Source organism: Haemorhous mexicanus, chromosome 10 (assembly GCF_027477595.1).
Source record: "Haemorhous mexicanus isolate bHaeMex1 chromosome 10, bHaeMex1.pri, whole genome shotgun sequence".
Taxonomy (NCBI): domain Eukaryota; kingdom Metazoa; phylum Chordata; class Aves; order Passeriformes; family Fringillidae; genus Haemorhous; species Haemorhous mexicanus.
In genome coordinates, this window is record NC_082350.1 from 6,589,041 (window position 1) to 6,605,360 (window position 16,320).

At 51.7% G+C, this 16,320-nt stretch overlaps 1 long non-coding RNA gene across 1 annotated transcript; it reads right to left on the reverse strand.

The window, feature by feature from the left end:
• Window positions 1-2,661: 2,661 nt before the first annotated feature.
• On the reverse strand, window positions 2,662-6,693 carry LOC132331456 (uncharacterized). The gene is made up of 2 exons (XR_009487593.1): window positions 6,027-6,693; window positions 2,662-3,897 (listed from the first exon to the last, which is right to left on the reverse strand). It is a non-coding gene; the product is annotated as an uncharacterized LOC132331456 (long non-coding RNA).
• Window positions 6,694-16,320: the final 9,627 nt, after the last annotated feature.

The following is a 16,320-nucleotide window of genomic DNA, read 5'->3' on the forward strand; positions in this document are numbered from 1 at the left end:
AAGCTTCTCAGGGAGGAGGAGCCCTGGTGCCAGTGGCCCTGTGCTGGTGATCAGTGGGTAAATGATAGCAGGAGAGAAGCTCAGCCCTGCTCCACGCCAGGGCTTTGCACAATCTCACGGTTCATTATCGAGGAACGCAGACACCCCGGCAGAATCCTAACCTAATGAAAGCCTTATTTTCCAGAGTAACAGTTCATTACTGGACTTGCTGTGCTGCTTAAACCCCTAGGGTGGGAAAAAAAAAGAAAAAAAAAAGCCCTGTGCAAGGGCTGAACAGGCAGTGAAATCCTGGTGGGCTGGGTGTTTGCAGTTGTGCTGCAGCTCCCTCTGAGGAGGGGAGATGCTGCTTGCTGTGAGTCAGAAGGGGGGTTGGAGACTCTGGGGGGGTTTTTAGGACTCTGGGGGGGTTTGGGATATGGATCAGGTCCCCATGCTGTGCCAGCAGAGCTGCCCAGCCTGATGCTCACCCAAGGATGGTGGCCTCTCCCTGGTGGCACAAGAGGTGTCCAAAGGTGACAGGTCTGACTGGCAGCCTGGCAGTCTGAATTCAAACACATTTACAAATGAGACACAATGAGCTGGGAGAGCTACTGAGCCCCAAATTCCTGACCTGCATCTCCCTAGAGGGACCTCAGCTCAGCAGGCTGGCCTGAGGGCAATGCCTGGGAGCAGGATGAGGGCTTGGATTAGAATCATGGAATCACGGAATGGTTTGGGTTGGATGGGACCTTAAAGCCCACCCAGTTCCACCCCTGCCATGGGCAGGGACACCTTCCACTAGCCCAGGTTGCTCCAAGCCCTGTCCAACCTGGCCTTGGACACTTCCAGGGATCCAGGGGCAGCCACAGCTTCTGTGGCCATGCTGTGCCAGGGCCTCAGCACCCTCACAGGGAATGATTCTTTCCCAACATCCTGCCTAATCCTGCCCTTTTTCAGCTTAAGGACACTCCCCCTTGTCCTACCAAGGGACCCCTTGTTCCTTTACGGAGGAGACTTTCCAAATCCATGTTTGGAAGCAAGGGGAGGATGAGCTTTCCCTCCCCTGTAGAGTCAGAGCCCTCCCAGTCCCCAGGACCACCATCACGGACCGTGGTCCATGGACAACCTGCCAGGAGCCTGCAGAGACACTGCTGCTCCAGCAAGGCTGCTCATCCTGGCTTCCAGCAGTAAAAAATGGCAAAATATTGTCATCTGTGCCTTTTCCCTGCTCATCTGTTCCCAAATGGAAGGGGAAAGTAGCAAGACAGCCAAATGAGAGCCTTACTGAGCACCTGCTGAGATCCCCAGCCTGGAGAAGAGACACCTCCCAGAAAGGGCTGCTTTCATCCCACTGTGGTGGGAGCAGAGCCTGGGGCCAGCCCAAATCTGCATCTCCTTCCACACCCAGCCCAGCTCCAGGCTCTGCAAGCTGCTGGCAATGCAGGGGCCTCAAGAGCTGATGTACAACACGTTTGCACTCGGCTCTGAATAAAAAGAAGGAAAAAATAGGACAGGTATTTGGGCAAAGCAGCAGTCATGGATCAGGCAGATGGACAGGGGAAGACTTCCCTACATTCTGTTCCAGGAGATTCTGCCCTCCATGTTTTCAGCCCACCCATCCTTGGCTCCTGAATCTGTTTGCCTACATTGTTTGAGGGCGTAGCAGACAAAATCCCAGTGGTGTTTTTATAAGACTGAAGCTGTTCCTTGGAAAATGTAAGGAAAACTCCTTCCTCAGCCTCCTCTGCAAGGCAGGACAGAGCAGTTCCAGAGGTCTGGACCTTGCCCCTGGAGCCAGGGAAGGCCATCAAGATGCAATCCTGCTCTCAGGCCGGCACAGCAGTGCCCTGCTGTTTCCTCACTCCACTTTACAAGCACCACCCATCTCCTCCCAGAGCAGCAGCTCTGCCTGCCAGCCAGGGCTGTTGAAAAAATGAAGGCTCACTGTCAGAAATTTGGGGAAATTACAGTTATTTGTGCTTTTTCCAGGAGGGAAAAGGGCTTGTTTCTGTTAACAGCCCCAGCTAAAAGTCTGATATTTAGTCTCGAAGTTGCCCGTGCTTTCTCTGTTGTCACCAGGATGGCAAAATCTCTTGAGGACTCCTGATCCCATCCATCATGGACGCCCTTTGGGACAGGGAAAATGACCTTCTGGAAGGAACCTGCTTCTGCCTGGAGCAGAGAGAGCTAAAGCCTGAGCACACACTTTGTTTTGCTGTGATTGGTGAGGTGAGAGGAATCCCAGCCCATAGGTTTGAACACACCAGTTCCTCCTTCTTGACATCCTTCCAGTCATGAAGAGTGCCTCATCCCAGCTTCCTTCTCCAGGATGTTATTGAACGTGTCCATCACTGCACAGGAGTTTGGCTGGGAATGACAAGGAAGGAAGGAGAGATCCTGGGGGAACCAGCAGAGCCCTCCCACAGCAGGTTTGGTCTCTTTTACACCTTTGTCCCCAAAAAAGTCTCGGTAGAGCCGACATGAAAGGCAGTGATCTCCTTCTCCAGCCCCTGGAGGTGACAAGGACATCCATGCACACTTATTTCCTGATGTTCCCATCAAACCAGCCCATCCTTCCCAGTCCTAGCCAGCTCTAACTGGGATCCTTCTTCATCATGGATGGCAACACTCCCAGAATGTTGCAATAGGACATGAAATGAATGAGACTCACACACTGAGATGTCCAAGGCAAAAAAGGCAGGTTTATTTCTGTTCCTCGATATTTATAGAATTCCAAAAGTGACCGTGGATTGGAGGATGAAGTTGCCACCTCTCCAACCACACTGGTCAAACCAACAGTCCATCAATTCTCTCCTCCTCCAGAAAGGAATGCAAAACAATGATTATTTACATGAGAAGTGCATGAAGAAACTCCATTACAAAAATGTAAACATCAGAAGGCGTAGAAGAACTTTAGAAGAACAGGGCGACACCAGAAGAGCTCAAAAGGGCAAGGAAACAAGAATGAAACCACTCCTGGCTTTCAGTGGACAGGCTGAGGATCATGTGGGGATGGAAGAGGAGATGGTTCACTGCCCTTTGAAACAGAGATTGGGAAACAGAGCTCTGGTTCCCAGCCAAGGCTGGTGGGAACATTTGCTGTCACATCCAACAGCTGCACAGAAGGGACTGCATGTGGACAAAACCCAGCTGGGAATGAGGACCATCCCCATCCTGGGGTATTTTCCAAGTGCCAAAGCTCACACAAGGTCCAGAGAGAAAAATAAAACACTCAGGATCCAGCAGGGAAGAACCTGCAGGAGCTGCCAGCTGCTCACCGCTGTCTCCAGGAGGAAGGAGGAGCTGCTCCACACACAGAGCTCAGGATGGTGCCTGCTGGGTTCTGACTGCCCAAAGTCAAATCAAACCCTTTAAAAGTAAAACCTCAATGTTCTCATCTCCAACCCAGCCACAGGCCTGAGGGGTGGGTCAAGTGATTGTCTTCTGCCTCAGTTTCTCCTTGTACAAAATGGAATTAACTACATGAAAACACCCCCAGAAATCACATCAGGTTCTTTGAAGAACAGGGAACCTAAAATTGGTGGGTCTATTTATAAGAGTTGCAGGGAATGGAATGCTAATCCCATTCATTAACACTCAGACTCTGCTCATTAGTGTCGTTTTACTCTTCCTTCACAAGGCCCAGATTTCTATTTTGCACACAATCTGTTTTATTAAGCAGGTTTTTTTTTCACAGAAAAAAGTTTTCTCTTCCATGCATGTTTTTTTTATAAGCCCCCTTGAATTTAATTAGGCCCCAAAAGGTTCAAGGAAGTTTGGGTATGTATCCAAACTTCAGGAAACTCACTGGGAACTCCACCTCCAAAGCTTTTAAGTTTTACTGATCATTGCTCCGTGTTCCACATTCTTCCTCCATATCACTCCATAATTATTCTGGTTTTCAAGATGAGAGCTCTCCTGGGGAAGAAAAGAGCTTTTGTCATCTCAAACATCTCCCAGAGGATGAAACCCCAGCACCAGCCTGGGCGAGGGGCTCTGCCCACCCTTGGGAAATGTCCATTTCCCATCCCTTGGAAAAGGAGAGAAACAGAGCAGGGCTTTTAAAGTCCTTCCCAGATTCTTTTCTGCAGGGAATTGTTCAATCTCCTGAGTGACAGATTGTCCCCATGGGCTCAGTTCTCCTCATGGGATGCTGAGGTTGAACCCCAGGACTGCACCAGCACTTGAGCTCTATTCCAGCCAGGAGAAAAGCACTGGAAAAAGGAAAGGCTGTCCTTTGGTGCATCCTGCTTGGTGTTCCATACCATCAGTGGAAAACTCAGCCTGGGACCAGCCTGACACCAGACCCCACATCCTCACAGGATCATGAAATCATTTAGGATCAAAAAGCCCTCTCAGACCATTGAGTCCAGCTGCTCCCCACCACTGACCCGTGTGCCCAAGTGCCACATCCACACAGCTTTTAAATCCCTCCAGGGAGGGTGTCACCACTCTGGGAAATCCTTTCACTGAAGAATTTTTGCTCTCATCCACCCTGGTGCAACCTAAACCCATTTCTGAACATCACCTGAGCCTGGATCACGTCCCAGCCCCAGACTTTGTGTGGCAACGTTTTTGCTAGAAGCGTTTGTGGGAGAAAACACCCCAAACAGGAGCAGAGATCCACCTGCAAGGCCTCCAGATGTGTCCCTGCCATCCAGAACGTCCCCCAGCCCAGGACCTGGATCTTCACTGCCCTTCCCAGTGGTTTTTCCAGGGGCAAACATCCTCAAGCTCCCTGTTGCTGCAGAGGCACTGCAACAGGGGCAGCACCCACTCGGAACCTGAGTGATTCCTGCCCGTGGAGCCCTCCCAGTCTCTGGGATCTGCACCCTGGCCCTGCAGCCTCTTTTCCTGCTGCCAGGCTTCCCTGCAGCCAGCAGGATTTGCATTCCCTGCTGCCTCTCCATCCACTCCCCTTCCCCCTGCTGAACCCCCCCCACTCCACCACCAGGTAGAGGATTTTGGGAGCTGCCATTCCTCCTCATTAGCATAACCCAGTTAGCTCCATATTGCTCCAATTTAGGCAGAAATTGCAATTTCATCTGGTGCTTTAAACAAATGGGAAAATGTTCTAAACCACGGGCTGTTATTGAATTAAATATTAACATAAATACAGAGCTGAATGGAGCTCTGGATTATTAATTTTAATATTTAATCCAACAAGAAACCTTATGGCTGTTTTTGGGTGGTTTATTTTCTTTAATCCAATTTCCCATCAGCACTAAAATTAAGTTTTCTTAATGAAGGAAGGTGATCAGCAAAGTGTCCTCTCGTGGTCCAGGATTCCAGAGCTCGTGACTGTGAGCATCCAGACAATAAAAAGAGGAAGCAGCAGCAGTAATGATCCCTCTGTGCTGGCATGGGCAGGAATAAAAGGAACATAATTAATATGATGTGCAGCTCAGATGAATACGAGCCAGAGGAGATTAAAGAAAGCAGGTGACCCTTAAGTGTTTATCACTCCCAGAGAAAACAGCACAGATGGCTGACTTTGAGGGAGACAGCTTTCAACACCAGCTCACCTCAGAGAGAGTTTTGGGGTGCAGCCTCCAGCCCAGGTCTGTGCCCTGTCCCCAGGTCACTGTCACACCCAAGGCAATGGTGGGGACAGCAGAGGAGCAGCTGCAGAGCCAGCCCTTGGGATGATGGGCTCCTTCCAGCTCCACCTGGCACATCCAGCAGCCTTTGAGGGATGCCTGGTGAGTGCTCTGGAGGAGGGGACTGGGGTGCTGGCAAGGAGAGCAGCTTTATCCCTGGGGAGGGCAGCATGGTGTTTCTGGCCCTGAATGGACTCCAGGGCTGATTTTCCTCAGCCACCCTGCTGCTCCCCACGTGAGCTGCAAGGGACAGGTGGGGCAGGACATGTGCCTTTTAGTGAGGGCTTTCAGAGTTGGAGGGAGATAGGAAAAGAAACACAATCCCATCAGGAAAAAGGTTTGGAAAATGCATTTCTCAGCAGCTGCAGCTTGTGTAAACCAGTCTGGTGCTTCTTTATTTACACCAGCTGGAGATCTACTCTGGGAGCTTGGGAGGAGTCTCCTTACCTTCCAGTGGAGCAGCATCCTTTCTTCTGCTTATATTTCCATCCAGAGTTCAGACATGGTCACTTCTCTGCCCTGACAACGTGCTAAGAGGGCAGTTGTGGTTCCATGGGTTGTGGTGGGCAGGAAAAACTCCTTTCCTGACTCCTGAGCTGTCCTTTGGCCTTGCTTTGGCTTCTTGCACCACTGATGCTTCCCACAGTAACTCTGAGGAGTGGAAGGAGGGGAAGCTCTTGCTCTGTGGTAGGAGCTGGGCATGGAGAGGGAGAGGGAGAGGTGGTCAAGGGTGGAGGAGACCAGGTAAGAGGGACCAAGGCAGAGGCGATGGATGGCAAGGCTTCATTGGGATTCAGGAGCATCCAAGTGAAAGAGCAGGCAGCCCTGATCAGCAGCACTGGATAGCAACAAAACCCTCCTGGGCAAGCCTGCAGTTATTTTCAGGCAGGTCCATCCAGCTGGAGCCAGGCTGGGGGTGGCAGTGCCTGGGTGGCTCCTCATGAACTTCACCCTGCACATTGTCTACCCAACTCTGAACGTGCCCTGAAAGAGCAACTGCCCAAAATGAAGCCTTGGTGACTCCAACAAAGACACAGGTGGCAGCAGGGCAGAGGGAGAAGGGGTGGAAAGGGCTGCTGGACAGATTGGATCAGTGGGTTTAGGATTGCACAACCCCACTGGAATCACAGAATCACAGAATGTCCTAAATTGTAAGGGACCTTAAAGCCCATCCAGTCTCACTCCTGCCATGGGCAGGGGCACCTTCCACTAGCCCAGGGTGCTCCAAGCCCTGTCCAGCCTGGCCTTGCACACTTCCAGGGATCCAGGGGCAGCCACAGCTTCTCTGGGCACCCTGTGCCAGGGCCTCAGCACCCTCACAGGGAAGGATTTCTTCCCTTTATCCCATCTAACCTTCCCTCTGGGAGTACAAAGACATTCCCTGCCACTCCAGGCCCTTGTAAGAAGTCCCTCACCAGCTTTCCTGAAGCTCTTCCCACTTGTTCTACCTTCCACAAGGCAGTGAAACGCCTGGAAAGGCTGCTCAGCTGGTGGTGGCCAGATGCAGGTGTTTTTCTGCCCAGGCTGATGCCAAGCAGAGCTGCAAACAGGAGAGGAGACAGCCCAGCCCTGCCAGCACATCCTTATGTTTCATTGTTTAAGCTCTTAAGCTCCTATTTGAATTCGAGCTGTAAAACATTGAACTGATTAAAAAAAAGAAAAAAAAAAAAAAAGCCTTCAGCCTTCCTTAGACCAGAGAGCAGGGCTGGAGGAATGTTTCAGGCAGCTGTGACTTTGCTGAATGGAGGCACAGCTTTTCATATTTCCCAGGCCACAGGGATGGAGATCAGTCCCTTTCCCACCCCAGGAAAGCCAAAGCAGGGTCCTGCCAGCTCCCACAAACCTCTGCCTGGTGCCAGCCCTGGCAGGGGCAGGACAGGCAGCAGGAAATGTTTCTGTGCTGCTGTTTTTGGCTAGAGAGGGGCCTGCAGTGCAATCCCTGGCTGATACTGGAGATTTCAGATATTCCCTGTCAGCACAGAGCCACAAAAACCCCCTGACCTCCAGCACCTGCTCGTTGGGGGCTGGAGAGGAAAGGAGGCTGGTGCAGAGCCAGCAAAGGCTGTCTTGGGAACAGTGACATGGTGATTGCAGATAATCACCCATAATGATGGCCCAGGAGAGCTCGGTGGCCACGGGGAATCCACTGATTGCCAGCCCCTCCTGGTGTGACAGAAAGCAATAAAGAGAAATGTCCTGGAATTCCAAGGCAAGTCCCCAACGAGTGTGTCCATCCCTTGGTCACAAACTGGACACCAGTGATGGCATCTCCTGGCCCACTGTTGGATCTCACCTTGGGCAGGAAAATAACCCAGTCAGGGGCTGCTGAGGCTTTCCTTGGCAAGAGTTCAATTCATTTCCAGAGAATCATGGAATGGTTTGGGTTGGGAGGGACCTTAAAACTCACCCCATTCCACCTTCTGGTGTGGGCAGGGACACCTTCCAGTAGCCCAGGCTGCTCCAAGCACCATCCAGCCTGGGCTTGGACACTTCCAGGGATGGGGCTGCCACAGCTTCTCTGGGAAACCTGTGCCAGGGCCTCACCTCCCTCACAGCCCGGAGTTTCTTCCCAATATCCCATCTAAACCTACTCTCTGTCAATGGGAAGCCATTCCCCCTTCTCCTGGCACTCCAGACCTTTGGAAATTTTCTCTCTCCATCTTTCTTGTCAGAATTTTCAAAGACTGGAAGGCCACCACTAGGTCACCCCAGAGCTTCTCTGTTCCAGGCTGAACACTCCCAGCTCTGCCAGCCTTTCCTCCCAGCAGAGCTGCTCCATCCCTCTGCTCACCCTGGTGCCTCCTCTGGGCTCTCTCCAGCAGCTCCAGGTCCTTCCTGTGCTGGGCTCCAGGGCTGGAGCAGCTCTGCAGGTGGGGTCTCACCTGAGCAGGGCAGAGGGGCACAATCCCCATCCCTTTGCTGGGACCCAGGAGGGCACAGAGGATTCCTGGGATGGGACCTGTCCAGCACTCCAGCCCGGCCCAGCCCCTGCAGTTCTGGCAGAAAAAGGTGTGATAAATGTGGCAGTCAGGTGGGAAATGGGATCTGTGAAGGGATGTGACTTTGGGGAGGGCAGCTGGAGGGATGAGAGCCAGCACTGCAGCTGCTCACAGCTGGAGCAAGCTTGGGAAGAAAAAGGGATCCATGGCAAAAAGGGATCCATGGCACATCCCTTTCCTGTGCTGGGCTCTGTGGAAAGGGCTCCCAAAGAAAGGTGGGAGCATCTTCCCCACAAAGCCAGGAAGAGTCAGGGCTGTGCCTGGGAGGGAATAGAGCCAGGACAATTAAACCTGCCTGATTCCTGAGCCAGGTTATCCCAGATGTAATCCCTGCAGATGCAGCCTCTGTGCAGCTGGGCTGGCACAGCCACGTGGGGCTGAGCCAAATCCCAGCGATCCCAAAGGAATCTGCTGCCTCCCCACCACTCCTCCTGTTCAGCTGGGGCACTCCAGAGGGATGGATCTGTGCCTGGCACCTTGGCAGACCCCAGGCAGCTTCGTGGAGCAGAGGGAACCTGCAAAACAAAAGAACACACGAGCAGGTGAGGGATGGTCAGAGGTGCCTTTGCTTTCCAATGATGATTTATTTGCTTTGTACCTGGTGACAAACACAAATAAAACATGATTTCAGCAGTGCTTCTCACTCCCCTTTTTCTGCCAAGCAGAAGAAGAAAAAAAAAATTGTGATAAAAATCCTCCACTTCAGGAGAGATTTTTCTGTGGGACAGATTTACAGCAGAACATCCCTGGGAGGGGCTTGCAGGGGTCCTCGGGATGCAGCAGAGGGATGAATCCTGCGCCATTCCCAGGAAAAGCTGTGACTGCTCCCCCCCAGTGTGTGCTGTGGACAAAAACCACCACTGTGGCTGTGTCACAGGGGACTTGCAGGAGTCCTGGTGTGACACAGCACGGGAGGGAACAGGGGCTGGAAGCACAGGCAGGATGGATGGACAGCAGGCTGCTCTCCTCAGATATTTGCATGTTACTTATCCTCCTCATTTATATTCACAGAATCATTAAATTGTTTGGGCTGGAAGGGATGTTAGAGCTCATCCAGTTCCTCCCCCTGCCATGGACAGGGACACCTTCCACGTGGTTGCCCCAAGCCCCATCCAAGCTGGCCTTGGACAATTCCAGGGATGGGGCAGCCACAGCTTCTCAGGGCAACCTCTCCCAGAGCTGAGCCCCTCTCCGAGTAAAGAACATCCCCCTCATTTACATCTCATTTACATTCAGATAAACCCTGAGTCAGGAATTCCTGCTGGGCACGGCTTCTCCTGTTTTCTGAGGGACTCTGCCTGTTGTCCCTGCCTGCATCTCCATCTTTGTCCTGCTCCCAGCTCTTCCCTGTCTCATTCTGCAGAGACCCAGGGGATGCCAGTGCAGCCCTGGGAATCCCAGACCTGGGAGGGACTGGAAGATGCTGTGTGGGTGGGAGAGGGCTCAGCCCCAGGCAGCAGCAGGATGAGTCTCTCCAGAGGGAGCAGATCCCAGGATCCAGGTCTCCTTTGGTGGCAGGGCTGGGACACGGCTCCCTCCAGCCTTCCTCTGCTGGGGAAAGCTGGGACCATTCCCCTTCCCCCTGCCTCGTTTCCTTCTATTTCCAGGGATGGGCTTGTAAAACTGAGTGTGGCTCCCAGCTGCTCCCCGAAGGATGTGCACAGCAAGCCCAGGGGGGATTTCTCCCACAGCATCAGCGAGGTGCCGAGATGTTTTTGAACACAAACTCCGGCCAAAGAGGTTTTCCCCTAAAATGCCCACCCACTGCCAAGGTACCCCTTTCCCCTTTCTTTCTTTTTTTCCCCAGCTCCGAGGCTGCAGAGAAGGCACAGACCACGAGAGGACACCCTCCTACCTCCGACTTCCCCGGCTCACCGCGGCTGGGGAAAAATATCCGTAATAATATTACAGGGAGCGACTGGAACACACACGTCGGAGAGGAGAGCGAGCGAGAAACAATATGTTTATCCTCCTGCTGTATCCAGCCATTTATTTAGGCAGCAAGCAGCCCTTCAAATATACAAATCCCGGGCAGATTAGGCTGGAATAGGCAGGGCAGGGATTAGGGGCTGCATTCCCAGCGCCTGCGTGTGCGAGGGGAGGGCTGTGTGCTTTCCTCCGTGTGTGTGTGTGTGTGTGTGTTGGGTGACTTTAAAATGGAATAAACCACATTTAGCAGCTAGGTAGCTATGGAAACATCACCAAAATTGTTCTCCCACCTTTCTGCCGCACTGCTTTCCGCAGCCCTGCGAGTGCTGTCAGGGGATGGCTGAACATTGTTTCTTATAAATAATAGAATGTAAAGAGCTACGGGAAGAATTAGGATCGTGGAGTGGGGATGGTTCAGGGGGAAAATCGTCCAGCAGCTCTAATATTAGTTTCTGATGATTTAGCAATGATAAGGGACTTAATTTTCATCTTTTTCTGGTTTTTTTTTTTTTTTTTTTTTGTTTTTTTTTTTTTTTTTTTTGCAGTTTATGGAAGGTTGCAGGCTGAGGAGATGCACTGTGGTGTGTGTGTACCCACGGGGAGGTGTGTGTATGTACATAAATATATGTGCAAAACATCCTCCAAAAGGGTGAGCACAAACAGGAATATCACAACAGCAATCCCAGGGTGAAAGAGAAGGGTTTCACCTGCTTCCCAGCTTTTCCTGCATGTCACAGCCACCAGCAGAGGCAATTCCAGCTCTGTGGCTCTGCCCTGCCCCAGCCTGGCTCCCCAGTTTCTCTCCTGACCTATGGATTTGCAGGTAATCCTGCCCATGGCCCTGCTGGAGCACTGCCAATCTTGTTGAGGTATTTAGAGGCTGAGAAGACTGGTTATATATCACAGCTGATTGTAAAGAGGCTTTAAACCTGGGAATTAAATTCCAGCCCGCTGGACTCAACCAGAAAATGCTCAGCTGTTTTCACTGGGGTCAGAATTTAATCCTGAAGATTTTCCAGGGCTGAGGAAGAGGGCTGAGTCCATTTAAGTCTCCTAGGGCTGAAGTTTGTGCTCTGGTGCAGCCCAGGTGCCAGTGTGATGTCCAGTGGCACACTCCTGCTATGCCCCAGCAGGAGGGGCTGGCTGGGAATGGCCAGGACAAGGACAGGGAGCAGCCTGGGGCTTGCTGTCCTACAGTGGCTCTGAGCAGGAGTGCCCTGATGTCCCCTCAGTGCTCTACATTTTGGGTGCTGCCACAGGTCCAAAGTGCCAAATGTAGGAGCCAATTTTGGGGTCTCTTGATAGAGACAGGCATCAGCCCTGGTCCTAGCAGGGACCCATGCAGCTCCACATCTGCCTCCTCCAAGCTACTTTCTTCCTATTTTTTGCTCCTTCAGTCTCTCAGATCAAGGTCTCCTGTCCCCTGAGGTCCTGCTGCTACCACAGGTGTCTGTGCTTTCCTCTCACACCGTTCCTGGTGCCTGAGACAGGGACACCAGTGATGCCTCAGGTTTTAGCTTTTATCTTTTTCAGATTCTGTACCTCTTCAGTGTGTAGTCCTGAGCTTCATATCAAGGAATGGTGAGCTCTCTTCACAGAGTGGGTAGACAAACAATTCCTTTCCTAGCTTGGAACCAAAGACAACCACCCAAATTTCAGACCCAAGAGCACAAACAACGTGGGCTGAGAAGAGAAAGACAAGCAGGATGGGACTGCATAACCTAAAGCTGGAATGGGACAATTAACTCCAGTATGCAAACGGAGCAGAACTTATAAAAGTGAGAGACCCCGTGAGCAGTCATGCACTTTGGGATCATTTGGGTTCATCTGGGCTGTGGCCCTGCCTGGGCTCTTGTGCTGCCAAGGTGCATTCATTGAGGCCTTTAATAAATCCCTACTTTATTCTTTAACTCTGTCCAGCCTCTGCTCTAGGTCAGCCTGCATAAGGAATCACCAGGACTGCTCACAGCACCCAGGGGTGCTCCAGGATGGGACCAGGGGGATGGTGACAGGCTCTGCTTGCTGCTCCATTTCCCCCTGTAACTCCTCATGCTGCCCTTGCCTTTGTGGATATTCCTGCTGGCATCCTCAGGAGGGTCCTGTGATGCCTCTCCAGTCTCCTCCCAGAGGGCTGACAGCTCATCTGGACCTCACAGGTGCAGCTCCTGTTGGTTTTCCCCATGTGCACTTGCCAACAATTAATCAGTTGGACTGGATGATCCCTGTGGGTCCCTTCCAGCTCAGGATATTCCATGATTCTACATCATCTCATTATGCTTCAAGGCCTCTTTGCAGCCACCTTTTGCAGCCCTTGTTCTAAGCACTGCCATGTTATGGCAAATTTTACTTTCCTGCCTGCTCCTAGTGCAATACAACACTCCCTTTCCCCATTTTTTGTGCAGAAGGCAGCAAAAGCCCTGGCACACATCCCTGGAGGGCTGTACCTCTAATTCCTGCCCCCTGTGCAAAGGGATGGCTGCTTCTCAGACTCCACTGGAGAAGGCTCTTGGTTCACAGCTCCACCTTCACTCCTGCAATTTTGAAAGACTTTTTGGAGGACTCAGAGAGAGTTCAGTGCCCAAAGTGTTCTGAGCTGGTACAAATCCTGGTTCATGCCAGGACCATGAGCCATCAGCCCTCTCCTTCTCACCTTGACGTGTTCTCAGCTGTTTCTCATCCCTCTTTCCCCTCCAAGCCCAGCAAAGACACAAAGTCCTGCCATGCCTTGGGGTCTGGTCTGTTGGCTAAAGCTCCCTAGGGAAGCAAGACTGGGATTTCACACCCCACCACAGCACAAGGGGGAGGGAGAAGCTTCTCCCTCAGCTGCCCTACATCCCTGACCCTCCAATGAGATCCACAGACTCCCCCTGGATGGGATCCTCTGCCAGCCCTGAGGCTGGGCTGGAAGGCAGCTTGCTCAGGGGCTGCCCAGGACTCCAGGAGCTCCATGAGGTGCAGGAATCCCCCCAGCCCTGCAGGGCTGCTCAGCTTGCAGGGCTCTCTTGCAGGGAACCAAAGGAGCTGGAAGCTGAAGGACACACCGAGTGTTTTAGGGTCTGAGGCTAGATTTTCCTGTTTCTGTCCAGGAAAATTCACCTGGAGCCCCACTGGAGCATGTGCAGAGGTGTCAGGCCCTCTGGAGGCTGACTGAACATTCCTTAGGCAGGATGAGCAATCCTAGCAAGTCCTGGTTTTCTCCTCTGCCCCCAGGAGAAGCCAGACCAGCCAGCTCAGCTCAGGAACCAGCCTGAAAAGGTGCTTCCAGGAGAAAACTCCACAGAAATTGCAAACCCCTCCCTCCCAACCCTCTGGAGCCACTTCCACAGCTCACAACAAGGTGCCAGTGACACCCAGGGATGCCTGAAGGTGATTTCACACCCAGCTAGAGGGACAGAAGAGGGGCAGGGAGTGTCCATTCTCCATCCCCAGGCAGCAGTGGGAGAACTTGGCTTCCACCAGGGCCCCTGAGCAGGGATGGCTCTGCCAGGGAGGGAGGGAGGGAGGGAGGAGGTGAGGAAGCAGCACCTCTGCAAGATCCAGAGTGAATCCTGCTGACTGGCAATGCAGAGCTTGCCCAGCCCCTGTCACTGTCCAGCCAGCTTGGGGACACTGCCTGCTCAGGGAAGGGGCCCTGCCCTTCCTCAGAGATTGGATTTGCCACGCATGGAAGGGGCAGTGCCAACTTCTTCCTCCTGCCCAGTCACATCCCAGCCCACTCTGGATCCAGGCATTGGCAGCAGCTCCCTCTCCAGCCCAACGTGGTGCTGCTTTAACAATCAGAAGGATGGAAAAACAAAACCCTTTATTGTCTACTGTTAAACTTTACTGTCTAATGTTTTAATAAACAGTCAAGTTCTTCCTCTGATCATTAAATCTGCAGTAAAGCAGGGTGGAAACCGGTTTATGAGATTCTATCTGCATCACTACCACACAAATGGGAGGTCCTGGCAGCTGCAAACAGCTTCTCCCAGTTCCATGGCTTCCTGCCCACTCTGAGGTCTGGATCTGCTGTGGGTTTGGGAGAGGTGCAGCTCATCCTTCCTCAAGGGAGATGGGCAGAGTGAAGCCTCTCCAGGGCCCTCCCCAGCCAATCCCCTGAGCTCCCCTTCAGTGAGGGGAGTGCTGAGATGATGTTCTGCTCCTAAGAAGGAGCAGGAATTCCTCCTGGACAGGGCCAATGGGAACAGCACCTTGAAATGGTGTCAGGTGAGCAGCTGACTCCTGGATTTGTGACAATTGGAAGCATTTCCATGGCAGCAGTTTTCCATGTTCAGTGGTCAGGGAAACACTTTAAATCTGAAATTTAAATCTGAATTTTAAAGTACTCCAGAATCACAGAGGAGCTGGAAAATTCTCTGGCTGGGAACTAAACCAGTTACAGATAAAGGCTTAAAACCAGAAATCATGAAATCCCCAGGGTTTGGGGTGACAGGGATGGGGAATGTCATCCTACAGGTGGGAGCAAGCAGAGGGTCACCCTGCAACAGCAGCAGCTTCAAAGCTGGGTCAGTGCTCAAGTGCCTGGAGAAACTTAATCCCTTTGTTATCTCTGGGATGATCCCTGTTTGCTTGAAAGCATTAACACCCTTTAATCTTTATTTTCCCTGGAATCCCCAGGCCCCAGCTGTTGGCCCTGTGGACCTGAACATGAGCAGTGCTGGTGGTCCCTCACACTCACTGCCAGCAGCATGAACTCCCAAACGCCTCCCAAAAGTTCTTTCCCACTTTTGCTCTGCAGGAAACAATGCCCATCCCACCACCCTTCCCCACAGCAATTTCACTGGCTCACAGTGGTTGTAGCAGCTTTGATTGTCAGCAGTGAGGCTTCATCTCCTCGGGGGTGGCTCTGTCAGCAGCAGATCCCAGATTTCCTGCTCACCACCATTTGTGGGTTGTTCCAACCGTTTGTCCAGTCATAAAATTATCAGCACATTATCCCTGGGCAATGACTTGTAATTGTCTCTTTTTATTACTCAATAAACAGTTTGGAAACCGAGCCCCAGAGTGAGAGTAGGAACTCACTCACTACAGCAGTGCAAAGAGAGAGGTGAAGGAACACTGAAAGGTACCAAGAAATCCCAGGAAGGAGAGCATTTGTGAGATTTACTTTAGTAATTAATGGGAACTGTGGTGTGGGATACTTTCAGGGGAATGGAGAAAAAAAGGCACAACCTTGAGAAGTCCTGCAGGTGAAAGTTGCTGGGATAAATATCCTTGATAACAGCTCCAGCAGCTCACAGCCCAGTTTTCCATCCCTTGGTCCCAAATGTCAATATTCCCTTGTGAACATGCCCGGAGAGCCTCGGGAAAGAAAAATACAGCAGTTAGCTGGCACAGTAGAGCTCCAGTCACTGCAGCTCTATTAGAGCCATCTATTCCCAGCTGCAGCCATATATTCCCAGGAAAAGGGGCTGTGATGGAGGAAGGAGATCGTTCCAAATGAAAAAGAGATGCAGTTTACAGAGAGCCAGAACTACTCCTAAATCTAAGCCTAATTGAATTATAAATAGCCTGGGTGCTTTCTTTCCATCCACAATCTCGTTAAACTCACAAATATATGGATATATAATCCCACGTTTTCTAAACATTTCTGTTCAACTTTCAGTTCCAATGTGATGTTTTATATCTCAAAGTTGATCTGTTTGGAGGAGGAAAAAAATTTGCTGAGTTCCCCCAATCAAAATGCTTCACTCTGGGATGAATGAAATGTTGGGAGGGATGTTTTCCCCTTTTTCCAAAGGAGTATATTCCTCACTGGGAACTACCAGAACGGATTTTATTCATTCATTTCAGCCCAGCTGAGCCATGGAAGA